The sequence below is a fragment of the Amblyomma maculatum genome, chromosome 4 (genome assembly GCF_055883805.1).
Source record: "Amblyomma maculatum isolate TAMU_Amacu chromosome 4, ASM5588380v1, whole genome shotgun sequence".
Classification (NCBI taxonomy): Eukaryota; Metazoa; Arthropoda; class Arachnida; order Ixodida; family Ixodidae; genus Amblyomma; species Amblyomma maculatum.
In genome coordinates this window covers 73,370,583-73,383,884 of record NC_139347.1, presented here as the reverse complement: position 1 = coordinate 73,383,884, position 13,302 = coordinate 73,370,583, and positions in this window count along the sequence as shown.

The following is a 13,302-nucleotide window of genomic DNA, read 5'->3' as shown; positions in this document are numbered from 1 at the left end:
GATTGGAACGAATTTTTGACAGCGCGCGGCGTTGATCCGTCATCATCTCGCGCAACGGAGGTGGCTATGGTACTGAACCTCTTTAAACACGCATATAGTTTTCGCTGAACAGACAATAAAAAAGCCGTTGAATTGCAACTGAGACTTGCGCTTCATGGAATTTTCGTTTCGTTTTAGAGCGTAGCTCTGTTATTCGTACTCCAACTCCCAAGGTAATTCACTTGCGCGTTTGGCCTTGAGCCGCCGCAGTTGGTCTATAGCGCGAGCGCTGTTGCCCACGCCACTGCCCGCTTCGTCTTCCTCGTCCCGAGCTCCATCTGGGCCATCTAGCGATTGTCCCGATCGTGGACACGGAGGCTCTGCGCTGTGATAGCGCGTCACTGGGCGAGATTTAAACAACTCCTTCTCCGGCGCTTGTTTGGTCAGTCTCGCCATGGATGAGATTCCGCCTTTTTCCCAAAATGTGGCGCCCTCTGGTAGTGGTTGAAAGTTTATCTGCTACTGGTTGAAAATGTCCTTGTGAAACGCAGCGACCTGCGAAATGGTGGTATGTGTTCTTGACAGCTACTGCCATCTGTCTCATACGCCTGTCACGAATGTCAACTGCGCATGGCCCCCAAGATCAGCTCCGGCTGCGCAGATCGCGGAGGCCAAGAACTGCGCATGCGAGTCTGATGCACTTGTTGCATCGTATCTTTCAACTTTTCTAGTCCTTTTTTTTTTTAATTGTGACAGGTCGTCAAACCAGCTTTCAGCAGCAAGTTTTACGTCAGCAATGTCGTCGAAATGACGACCCTTCAGATGTTTCTTCAAGTTGTGGGGCAGATGGTAGTCAGAAGGAGCGAGGTCAGGTGAATAGGGGGAATGGTGGACCAATTGGAAACCGAGGGATTTCAGTTTGACAGCCACAACTTTGGACGTGTTCGCAGGTGCATTGTCCTGCAACAAAAGGATTCCTTTGTTCAGCTTTCCCCGGCATTTCGTCTTAATTGCCTCTTTCAGCTTGTCGAGGAGGCCGGCGTAATATTCTCCGCTTTTACTACAGTCCTGAAGTAGGCCCAGAAAATGGACTCCATGACTTTTCTGGTCGATTTCTGGGCGCGGAATTTCTTCGGTCGCGGGGACCCACTGTGGCGCCATCTGTTCCTCGGTTTCGGGATCATAAATATGGAGGCATGTTTCATCCCCAGTCACTAATCTATCCAAAAAGTCTTTTGTAGAATCAAAATGGCTCAAAACAGCTCTGGATGCCTCAACTCTAGCCTCCTTCTGTTCACTGTTCAAACATTTGGGCACCCACTTCGCTGCAAGCTTGCGCATGTCTAGGATATTGGTAATAATAAAACCAACACGCTCCCGGGAGATGTCTAGTATCTGGGCTATCTTTTTGGCGGATATTCGCCGATCTTCAAGAATCAGCTTATAGACAGAATCGCTTGCTACCGGGTCTGTTGAAGTTGTGGGCGCCCACTACGCGGGTAATCTTCAACAGTGAAATGCCCAGTCTTGAAAGGAGCAACCCAGGTTTTGACAGTACTGCAGGAACACTTCTACCCTAGTGTTTGTGAATGTCATTATGAATGTCCTTTGCAAATTTTCCGTGCAGAAACAAAAACTTCATCATGACCCATAACTCCACAGGAGTGAAGCTTGCTTGTGCCTTTGCCGTCTCACGTTCTACGTGAAATTAAGGATAGTTATAAAAATCAGAAATATTTTATATTTACATAGTTACATAAAAAGATATCATGGTTTTTTATGATGGCAAAGTATTTTTCAATTCGACATGGAAGGGGCAAACCCAGGAACATCTCAGCCCCGGCCAGGGAATTTCAAAAAAGGATATGTCACACAACTTTCTCAATTATCCTGTTTTATTCTAACAATATATATATATATATATATATATATATATATATATATATATATATATATATATATATATATATATATATACGAAAGAAAGCAACCAACAGTCGGCGAGGCCAAGGAAAGCGTAGGGAATTTTTTTATTATTTTTTAGCGGAATTAGTAGCGAAATCGGCACACCTAGCAGGGAATCCTACCAGATGCGTTAACAAATTAGTATACCGCGGAGCGAACCGCCCCGATGCAGAAGCCCAGCTGAGTAGCGCGAAAAGAAAGTAAATTTGGAACAGGCAATGATATAGATAAATTTTTACAAAGAATTTCAAGAAAGAGTTATTGGGGGGAGGCGAAACGGTGGCAGAACCGGAAAAAATGATGCTACGTTTCAGGTTCATTACAGTATGGACACATGGCTGAGAGAGAACAGCCAGACCCATGAAGATAAAAGTTAAGGGTAAGAGCCTAATGGCGAAAGCCTTTCCTCCTTTTCTTCCACCTGTTCTCTTCTACCTCTGTATTGCCTGCTTTTGTGCTTCTTGTAATTTAATTTATTTTATTTGGTTTCGTTGTCGGCGACATCAGCATCCCATGACTCCCCTCCTCGACATGCGAGACTGAACCGACTTACAGATACGGGGCTTTTTATAGGGACTGAGCCTAACAGACGAACGGGGAAGTTATTGTTACGACCGTGCATCCGCCTTGGCGCGCTCTATTGTTCGCCTGTGGGCATGAATAAGTGCTGTGGATATGTGGTGATGGTCCAATGGCTCTAAGTGAGCCTGTTTCCAGGAATCCTGTTTTGTAAGCCTGTTTTGCTTTGTGGACACCCTGCAAATGCCAAATTGACCCTGTCAAGAGAACGTCTGGAAAAACACAAAGAAACGTCCCCCTGCGGGAAATGCAGGAAGTGCTTTCTTTCTTTTGTTCACCCTTCCAGTCGAGAAGCCCTATCGTCCAGTAAGGAATGCCTACTGGACAAAGGAGACGACAGAGTGACACGTCCGCTGACGTGTAGGACAAGAAAGGAGCATGACGCATACAGCCATTAAGTGATTTCCCAGGAATGCAGGAAAGATTTGCAATTGTCGAAAACGGACAATGCTGGGAGCGAATGCGGCGCCCACGTGCACTTGGGTTTCTGAGAAGTAAACCCACTTGCCGGAACCAGCTGCCTATCGATTCTTGGCTGAAGAATAGAAATGTACCTCCTCGCCGTTCCCAAACTTTTCCCGCCAACAAGTGACCAGGCTCAACGAAACAATGCCGGGCCAGTCAGTGCTTCAGACCATCAGTGCAGTGATGTGTTCGATTGGATGCCGATATCTGAGGGGCGTGCCCTGGATTTGGTTGGTCAGCATCTTCAGAGAGGGGCTGGACATAGGGGGTTTTAAGGACGCTGCAGAGCACGAAATGTCGCTCTGGGCCCTGGGTAAACGGCTCATCCAGTCGCTTCTCGCTATGAACTCTTAACGCTTGTCATTTTGCTGATGTACCCTTCTTTTTCGTGTAAATAATCTTGTAAATAAGTTTTCTCAAAGTGCCATTAAACCTGCTTGTATATATTTTACCAACTACGAAGATTCAGTCCTTCTTCAACCCCGAGTCTCTGCACGCTACCAAGTGAAGGCCGGGTCGACATAGCCCCAGCGTCACGACAACTGGTGACCAGCGTTGGGATCTGAATCTACAAGCCACAACATCTGATGACTGGAGGTGGGATCTGAATCTACAAGCCACAACATCTGATGACTGGAGGTGGGATCTGGATCTACAAGCTACAACATCTGGTGATTCGAGGTGGATCAGAATCTACAAGCCACAACATCTGGTGATCGGAGGTGGCATCTCAAGCAACAAGCAGGAGCAACAATCGGCCAACAAGAGAGCAGCTCGGAACATCGATCGCATGTGTGGGTGAGTGCTTGGCTCTTCTTCTGATGTGGACCAGGTTCTAGAACAGGATTAGATTTTAGAACTGGTAAAAAGTGTTGAAACGCCTTTAGGTTTGGTAGTTTGCACTGTTGTTTTGGAAGTAGCCGACACTCGGAGCGATCATGGACCTACAAAAGCTGCAGAAACCGGAACTGTTGCAATTGTGTGAGGAATTGGGAATTGATACAAGTGGTTTGGCACGAAAACCTTTGATTATAAAGGCAATCACAGATTTGGGAGCCGATGATGAGGAGCTCAGTGAAGCATGGAACCTCATCGCCCAAAAAAAGGAGGAGCAGCTCAGACAGCAGAAAGAGCGGGAAAAAGAGGAAAAGAGGCGTGAGCGTGAACTTGAGAGGGAAAAAGAGGAAAGGGAGCGCGAACGTCAGAGGGAAAAAGAGGAAAGGGAGCGCGAACGTCAGAGGGAAAAAGAGGAAAGGGAGCGTGAACTTGAGAGGGAAAAAGAGGAAAGGGAGCACGAACGTGAGAAGCTTGAAAGAGAAGCAAAAAGGCTGGACCAAGAAATTGAGCTCCGGAAATTAGAACTAGAGTTGAGCAAGAGGTCGGGCGATTGTCCCCAGCTAGCGGTACCTCGTCTCAACAAGGAGGCAGATTTCAAGATGTCAAAGTACATGCAGCCATATGTGATATCAGGGGATATCGGTCTGTATCTGGCTAACTTTGAGCGAACTTGCGAAAAACTGTCCTTCCAGCGAGACACTTGGTCTCAGAGATTATTGACGGTTCTGCCCTGCGAGGCAGCGGAGGTTGTCGCGCGGCTAAGCAAGGAGGACGCGGACAACTACGAGAAGGTCAAAGCTTGCCTTCTGAGAAAGTATAGGCTTAGCGCCGAGGCGTTCAGACAACGTTTTCGGAACGCTACTAAGTCCAGGGACGAGAGTTACCCTGAATTCCTGTACAATTTAAGAGTAAATTTGGGCGAGTGGCTAAAGAGCACAAATTCCTACAGTGATAGGGACGCTGTAGTCGAGCGAATTCTTTTGGAGCAGTTTTATAACTGCCTCCCAGAAAAAGAAAGAAATTGGTTACAGGACCGAGGCGAAATCAAGTCGGCAACTGAAGCTGCCGAACTTATTGAGGAGTATGCTTCGCGCCGACAATTCAGCAACCCAGCAGTGGATAGGCCCCGCAATCCCAAGTTCAGTGTGAAAAACCGTCAGGAAAGGCACTTTGCTAGAGTTGGAAACGAAGAAAGGAAGGTTTCTTCAGGCAAATTCCCTAGAAAGGACGGCAGTGAGAAAAGTGGGGAAGTGACCAACGTGCAGAACACAAAGAATAAGCTTGAGGCTAGGAAGCCGCTCACATGCTTTAGGTGTAATGAGCAGGGTCACATTGCCGTCAACTGCCGGAAAGAAAAGATTGCTTTCTCGTATGTCAGGGACTGCGATGAAAATATGCAGCTTTTAGAACCTTACCTGCATGACCTAGTAGTCAACGGGAAGCCTTGCAAGGTACTGCGCGATTCGGCCGCAACGATGGATGTTGTCCATCCGGCGTATGTATCGCCTTCCGACTATACAGGACAGTGTGCATGGATCCGACAGGTAGTTGAGGAACAGAGTGTGTGCTTGCCGATCGCGAACGTGGTCATCGAGGGCCCTTTCGGCGAATTAACAACCGAGGCTGCCGTTTCAGGAAAGCTTCTTAAGTGCTATCCGTATTTGTTCTCCAACAAATCGGACATGCTACTGCGAAAGAGGGGCATCCTTTTCGGAGACAGAGTTGTGCAAGCCTTAACACGTTCAAAGGCGCGAGAACTAGCTACACTGCTCATTCCAGAAAAATCCACAGCGGAGGAAACGGCAGTTAAAACAGTGGTCGATGCGGAAGATAGCAGGTCAGAAGACTTTGAGAGCGAGGCATCTCAGATAAGTCAACTTGAAAGTGAGCTTGATAAGACACGGAATGAGGACGTTCTAGAGAGTAACCTCTTGCCGCCGGTGTCTAGTAATCTCACGAGACTTCTAAGTGGAACCCGAGAGGACTTAGCTATGGAGCAAGCCAATGATCCCAAGAATAAGCTCGAAGTACAGTGGGAAGGACCTGCTAAAGTCGTTGCAGAGCTTTCTGACACTAACTACGCAGTGAAAATCCCCGATAGGCGTAAAGCAGTGCGCATTTATCATTGCAATCTTATGAAGCCTTATGTGCAGAAGGAAGCCGTGGTAAATCTAACGTTAAACCTTCCCGAGGAGATGGGGGATAACTTGATTTGCCTCAGCGGAAAAGGAAGCAACGCTCAGGAGCTTCACAAAAAGACGGAGCAGAGAGGAGAACTAAAGAAATCCCAGCTGTCCGATCTGGGCGAGCTAATAACAGAGTTTGAGGCCTGCTTCGTGGACAGGCCAGGCAGAACTGATTTGACTGAGCACGATATTGAGCTGACTTCAGACGTGCCAGTGCGATCAAGGTGCTACCGATTTTCTCCAAGGCAAAGAGAAATTCTGGATAGGGAAGTAACTCGCATGCTGGAATTGGGAGTAATAAAACCCTCGGAAAGCGATTATGCTTCGCCTATGATCTTAGTAGAAGCTCCAGGTAAAGACCCTAGGCCTGTGGTAGACTACCGAAAGCTAAATTCTCTCACCAGGGATCAAGTGTATCCTATTCCGAATATTGAGGAGAGAGTAGAACAGGTCAGTAGAGCGGCATATGTGACTACGCTGGACCTTACTCGAGGATACTGGCAAGTACCGCTCACTGAACGCGCCAGCAGATACGCGGCTTTCGTCACTCCGACGGGCAGCTACCAGCCAACAATGATGAGTTTCGGGCTCAAAAATGCTCCATTTTGTTTTTCCCGGCTCATGGATAGGGTTTTAAAGGGGTGTGAAACATTCGCGGTGCCTTATTTAGATGACATTGCGGTTTTTTCCGACTCATGGGCGGACCATATGGTATATCTAAGAGCTGTACTGAGCCTTTTGCGTCAAGCTGGACTAACCGTAAAGGCCGAGAAATGTTGCCTGGCAAGGGCGACCGTGGACTACTTGGGTCACAATGTAGGTCAAGGTTTCAGGAAACCCAGCGAGATTAAGATTTCTGCGGTAGCTGACTACCCGCGGCCGAGCACGAAGACGGAAATTCGGGCATTCTTGGGTCTGACGGGATACTACAATCACTACATCCCTAACTATTCAGCTTTGGCTAGCCCTCTGACCGACGCTCTCCGCAAGACAGAACCGACAAATGTAGTCTGGGACGAACAAAAGGAAGCCTCCTTCGTAAACCTGAAGGCTGGGCTGATTAGTCGTCCGGTATTGCGAGCTCCAGACTATGCCCGAGAATTCACGGTCCAGTGTGATGCCAGTGATCGAGGGTTAGGTGCTGTTCTCTGCCAGAGAGATGACGACGGTAATGAGCACCCCGTGCTCTACCTGAGCAGAAAACTGAGTTCTAGAGAGAGGGCTTATTGCGCGTCAGAGAAAGAGTGCGCTTGCATTGTATGGGCCATTCAAAAATTGAAGTGCTATCTTGGAGGGGCCAAATTCACCGTAGAGACGGACCATTGTCCCCTGGCTTGGCTGCAAACTGCGACATCTAAGAACAGTCGCCTTCTTAGGTGGAGCTTGATTTTACAGCAGTACAATTTTGAAATAAGATACAAAAAGGGGAAGTTAAATGGGAATGCGGACGCGCTTAGCCGCTGTTTCTAAGCAGTCCGAGGTGTTCCTCACCATGTATCCAAATTGATAATCAGGTTTTTATTTTTTTTTTCTCGTGGGCTTGTATATGTGTGACTATGTAAAGCAGCACGTTTGGTTTTCTAGGAATACGTGGGTCCTGAACGTCTTGAGAGTGGGCTTTTCTCGAACAACAATGGCAGTTTTCTTTTGACCTGGTCTCTTCAGACGGGAGCCGAGTGCTTGCTTCGACATGTGGTTGAGTTTCAGACAGCTCGAGCAATTTGGCCTACGACAATCAAGACAACGCGACAAGCAACAGCGAGCTTCAAGCGTTCACGTGCAGGCCATTAAGTCGTCTCTTCATGCAGCAGCTGCGACTGCTGCCCTCCGAGACTCTTCTAGCGGGGGAGGAGGCTGTTACGACCGTGCATCCGCCTTGGCGCGCTCTATTGTTCGCCTGTGGGCATGAATAAGTGCTGTGGATATGTGGTGATGGTCCAATGGCTCTAAGTGAGCCTGTTTCCAGGAATCCTGTTTTGTAAGCCTGTTTTGCTTTGTGGACACCCTGCAAATGCCAAATTGACCCTGTCAAGAGAACGTCTGGAAAAACACAAAGAAACGTCCCCCTGCGGGAAATGCAGGAAGTGCTTTCTTTCTTTTGTTCACCCTTCCAGTCGAGAAGCCCTATCGTCCAGTAAGGAATGCCTACTGGACAAAGGAGACGACAGAGTGACACGTCCGCTGACGTGTAGGACAAGAAAGGAGCATGACGCATACAGCCATTAAGTGATTTCCCAGGAATGCAGGAAAGATTTGCAATTGTCGAAAACGGACAATGCTGGGAGCGAATGCGGCGCCCACGTGCACTTGGGTTTCTGAGAAGTAAACCCACTTGCCGGAACCAGCTGCCTATCGATTCTTGGCTGAAGAATAGAAATGTACCTCCTCGCCGTTCCCAAACTTTTCCCGCCAACAAGTGACCAGGCTCAACGAAACAATGCCGGGCCAGTCAGTGCTTCAGACCATCAGTGCAGTGATGTGTTCGATTGGATGCCGATATCTGAGGGGCGTGCCCTGGATTTGGTTGGTCAGCATCTTCAGAGAGGGGCTGGACATAGGGGGTTTTAAGGACGCTGCAGAGCACGAAATGTCGCTCTGGGCCCTGGGTAAACGGCTCATCCAGTCGCTTCTCGCTATGAACTCTTAACGCTTGTCATTTTGCTGATGTACCCTTCTTTTTCGTGTAAATAATCTTGTAAATAAGTTTTCTCAAAGTGCCATTAAACCTGCTTGTATGTATTTTACTAACTACGAAGATTCAGTCCTTCTTCAACCCCGAGTCTCTGCACGCTACCAAGTGAAGGCCGGGTCGACATAGCCCCAGCGTCACGACATTATGTCGACGCCAGAACCTATTGCGACGACCTGAACGGAGGAAATATGTCGACGTCAAAACCTACTGCGATATCTGGCGGGCATATCTCGCACCTTCTCGCAAATGAATCTAGCGGAACCTCGTGGACAAATATTGCGGACGCAAGATTTTCACCATCAACCTTGAAAGGCATTCTCTTCCATTGGAAGCTTCTACTACGCATTGCTGAACTCTCGGAACATGCGCAAGAATATTGCCATGCAACCTGTCCATCATAGCTAGGTTGATTTTGTGGATCATTAAATAAAATGCTCAGTACCTCAAGAATCTGGATGGTTTGGTTTGGTTTGTGGGGTTTAACGTCCCAAAACGACTCAGGCTATGAGAGATGCCGTAGTGGAGGACTCCGGAAGTTTCGACCACCTGGGGTTCTATAACGTGCACTAACATCGCACAGCACACGGGCGCCTTGCTTTTCGCCTCCATCGAGAAGCGGCCGCCGAGGCCGGGATTCGATCCCGCGTCCTTGGGCACAGTAGTCGAGTGCCGTAACCACTGCACCACCCCGGCGGGGCAGAATCTGGATGATCCTTCCGTGAAGAATCTGGATGATCCTTCACAGCTTAATTGACCCTGCCAAGTTGACATCAGCAACAAACTTAACATTACCGAAAGTTGCATACAAATTCCCTTCTCGCGATGAGGACACTATAAACACTCTTCAAGTCAGAATTATATGAGCACGACGGATGCCTCCCTGCAGCTTCAATAACAAGGGGAGAGGGAACACAGGCCCAGACGCTTCATCACGGAAGAGCGGGTTTACGCTGCAATCCGCGCAACACAGAAAAAAAAAAAGAAAGAAAGCTGCGGCAGAGCCGACAAGGTTTCCAACGCCATGGCTATAAATCTTAGAGCAGATCGAGCAGAGGCACTCACGAACTACATAAACGACAACCATTTTGAGCATGGATGCGTGCAAACAGAATAGAAACACGCAGAAATCAGGATCCAAATCCCGGCAATAATTCTATCCCGGGAGCTTTTCACCCAACCCTCTCGAAGTCATGCTTGGTTGAGTTGTATGATGGACTACGGTTGTCTGAAAGAATCGTCCAACACAGTTTACAAGGCTACTTTGATAACGTCACACATGAAGTGATGCTCTCGCCGAGTTGAACACTCTTGGGTGCAGAGAATGCATCTTGAACTACATCAAAGCTTTTCCCTCGGATATAACAGCCACCATCAGGCTCGGCGACACACACTCAAATGAGCTCAAAATGGCCCGTGAAGGCAACACTCTGCGAGCTTCCTTCATTTCTCTCCTATTATTCAACATCGCGATGAATGGGCTAAATAATATACTCCAACCAGTACCACACGTTGATTTCATTATCTGCGACGACATCACTACTATATGGTCCACTCGAGGCTCTCTGGTACAAAAAGAGGAGGCTCTCTGAAGAGCATTCAACCTAGCTTTTTCATGTAAATGGACGCAGCAAGCAGTGGGCTGCGGCGCGTCCCAGAAAAATCGGAGATCATCAGATTCCATGAAAAGCACTACAGCAGCCCCGGCCCATTCGAAATCTATATCAAAAGACAGCTCATCAAAAAGGTCACGATGATAACGATAATATGCCTGTGGATCCGCAGGAACAGCAGTGAGCTTCGTACTTCAAACTCTAAAACTAACCACCCAGCAGATAACTCAGATGATCCGGCGGATCATCAGGAAAAAGAACGGTATGAGAGAAGAAGACACCGTCTCATTCAAACGCTGGTCATCAATACGATTTCCTCCAGGTTGCCCTACCGCAAGCTGAATAAAAAGGAGTAGATGCTAACGGAGACCACCCTGCGGTACACTTACGAAACATGGCTGTGGCTATCTCTCCATATATCCCACCGAACGGCTGGAACAGGTATTCAGCAAAGCCTTCGATGAAATAAGTGAAGTCATCCTGGCATCTCAGAAGGACCGACTACAAAACACAAAAACTGGGCACGCCATCCTATAACGAACCGGCCCGCCTACAGACCAAAAACTATTGGCCGATAGGACTTACCTTTCAACATTCATAGGGAGCAGCATAAGGGTGGCCCGAATCCCCAAACATATGCGGAGGGAATTTCACGCGGGAAGACGCGAATCTAGAGTAGCACATGTGCTAAAATTTTGTTGAAACGACCCGGAAGTGGTCTACGTACTGTCTCTGTGTAGCTCAGAAAACGGCAAGGCAGCGGTGTATTTTCTCGACAGTCAAAACCGCTTGCGCACCCCTAGTGAGCTGTAACACTCATATGTAACGCCCTACAGAAACAGCAGCTGTAGGCCATTGGAAGATGACCGGAAGGTCCCTAACAGTCACGTCAGACTCAGCGCAAGCCATACAGGCTTCAGAAACGGCTGAGTAGCTAAAGTGGTCTCAAAATAACGGCTTAAGGGGCTAGTTGGTGCTTCTGGGCAAAGCAGAGGTGTGGAGAAGCAAGTGAGTGTAGAATTGGTAACTGCCATGCTTGTACGATGTTTATGTTCTGCGGGGAAGAAAGTGCCACTATCCCCTTGGCAAAGAAGAGGATGATGAGAAGATGTACTTGAGTGCAGAATAAGAGGAGTGGCGAAGAGGAAGTGTGTTCAGATCCATATTACAGTTTATAGTAATTCCAATATTCCAGGCGGAGTTGCTGGCGGTGGTGCTTGCTCTGCGCAAACTAGACCCAACATACTCAACAGTGGCTATAATTACAGACTCTTATTCTTTGTGCTTGTCGCTTTCTTGGAATATGAACTCGCCAATTTTAAACTCCTTTCTTTCATTGCTCCCCTCACATTTGAGCCTCATACATATAGTGTGGGTACCAGGACACATCAATGTGACAGCCAATGAGGTTGCAGACAGACTAGCCAAAGATTCTCTGAACGGCCCTGTATTGCCCATCCTCCCGGCAACAGTGTACATAACAGCAGCACGATTTCGGCGGCGTGCCTTATTAAGCACGCAGTCTGGATCTATTTTATCCTCGGATGACTACCTGCACCTCAAGTATTCCTGGAATAGGAAATCATGTCAATCAAGGCAGACCGAGGTCTCTCTAACCAGGCTACGCTGTCGTATTCCGCCCCTAAATTTCTATATGCACAGGCCTGGTTTGGCGCTTTCTCCTGTCTGCGCATTCTGCGGGGAACCGGAAACAATAGATCATTTCTTGATATTTTGCCGCCGTTTTACCATGATGAGAAAACGGTACTTAGAGAAGCCGTTACAACAGCTGGGTCTTAATTTGTGCAGCCAAATTTTATTATCGTTCGGTGCCACCATGCTTGGGTACAGCCACAGGTATGTTTTTAACGCCATTCAAAACTTCTTATTAGAAACAAAACGTCTACCTTGCTAATATGCTTTGAAGTTTTAATCTGTACATATAAACTTACTATTCTCCTACTGCGTGCGTTAGTATTTACTCATATATTTTGGTTTATCATATTTACATTTCCTTTTCTATTCCCTAGCATTTATTTTTTTTTTATTTTTCTGATGTAGTTATACATCTCAAAATCTAATATCTCTGCACCCCAATTCTTGGCCGATCCCGTGTGGGTATGTGCCATAACATTAGAGGAGAACAACAACAACAACATAGTGTGCGCGTGTGTTGTGTCTCTTCGCTTGTGTTTGTGTTTGTTGCGCCACATTTCTGGGTATTAGCTAAAGTGGCGGCAGCCCTGCTCTTTAGAGTGCGGTCATCGCTTCCGCTTTCCCAAAAGTATCGTTATCTGGACTCCTGGACACAATAGCCTATAGAGGGGAACGATGCGGGAAAAAGTTTAGCTCGAGCACTAACAAACCAAGCGCATCACACTGTTTCCCTCACAGCCCTATCCCGAAATTACAAAGGGCCGCTAAGAAAAAATCAGAATAAACAAGCGGATATACTTCTCATAGAAACGTTACCACGAAAGGAGCCATATCTTGGCTACAGAACCAGACAACTCTCTCGTCTCGTGGTACTGTAGTGGTAACCAGAACAGCCTCGCCAGCTCGCCTCATATGCTGTTATTCTGCTGAGGTAACCTTCCACGCCTAAGAACATCACATATGCAGGGGGACGCAGCACTAACCTGCAATGATCAGCTCAAGTTTATCGATTGGGTCGTCTCAGCGCGAGCCACGGGCTCTGTGATAAGGATGTCGCCCACAGACCCTTCAAATTCTTGTTAAAAAAGGATTTTAAACAGTCAATCAATCAATTTCCATCGCATTCCCAAAAAGGCATACACCATTTTGCCTGTGCACTTAGTTCACTTGCTTTGTGCGCTGAGACTGGACCACTCGCTAGCAATTTCGAAGTGACATTTTAAGAATGAATGTCGGTCGCAGCGTTGATTCGACCTTACACGACAAAGACAAGGATAAACAACAAAGCACGCGGGTTCGTGCGGTTGGCTTGCCTGAGCACGAGCTGCGCTCG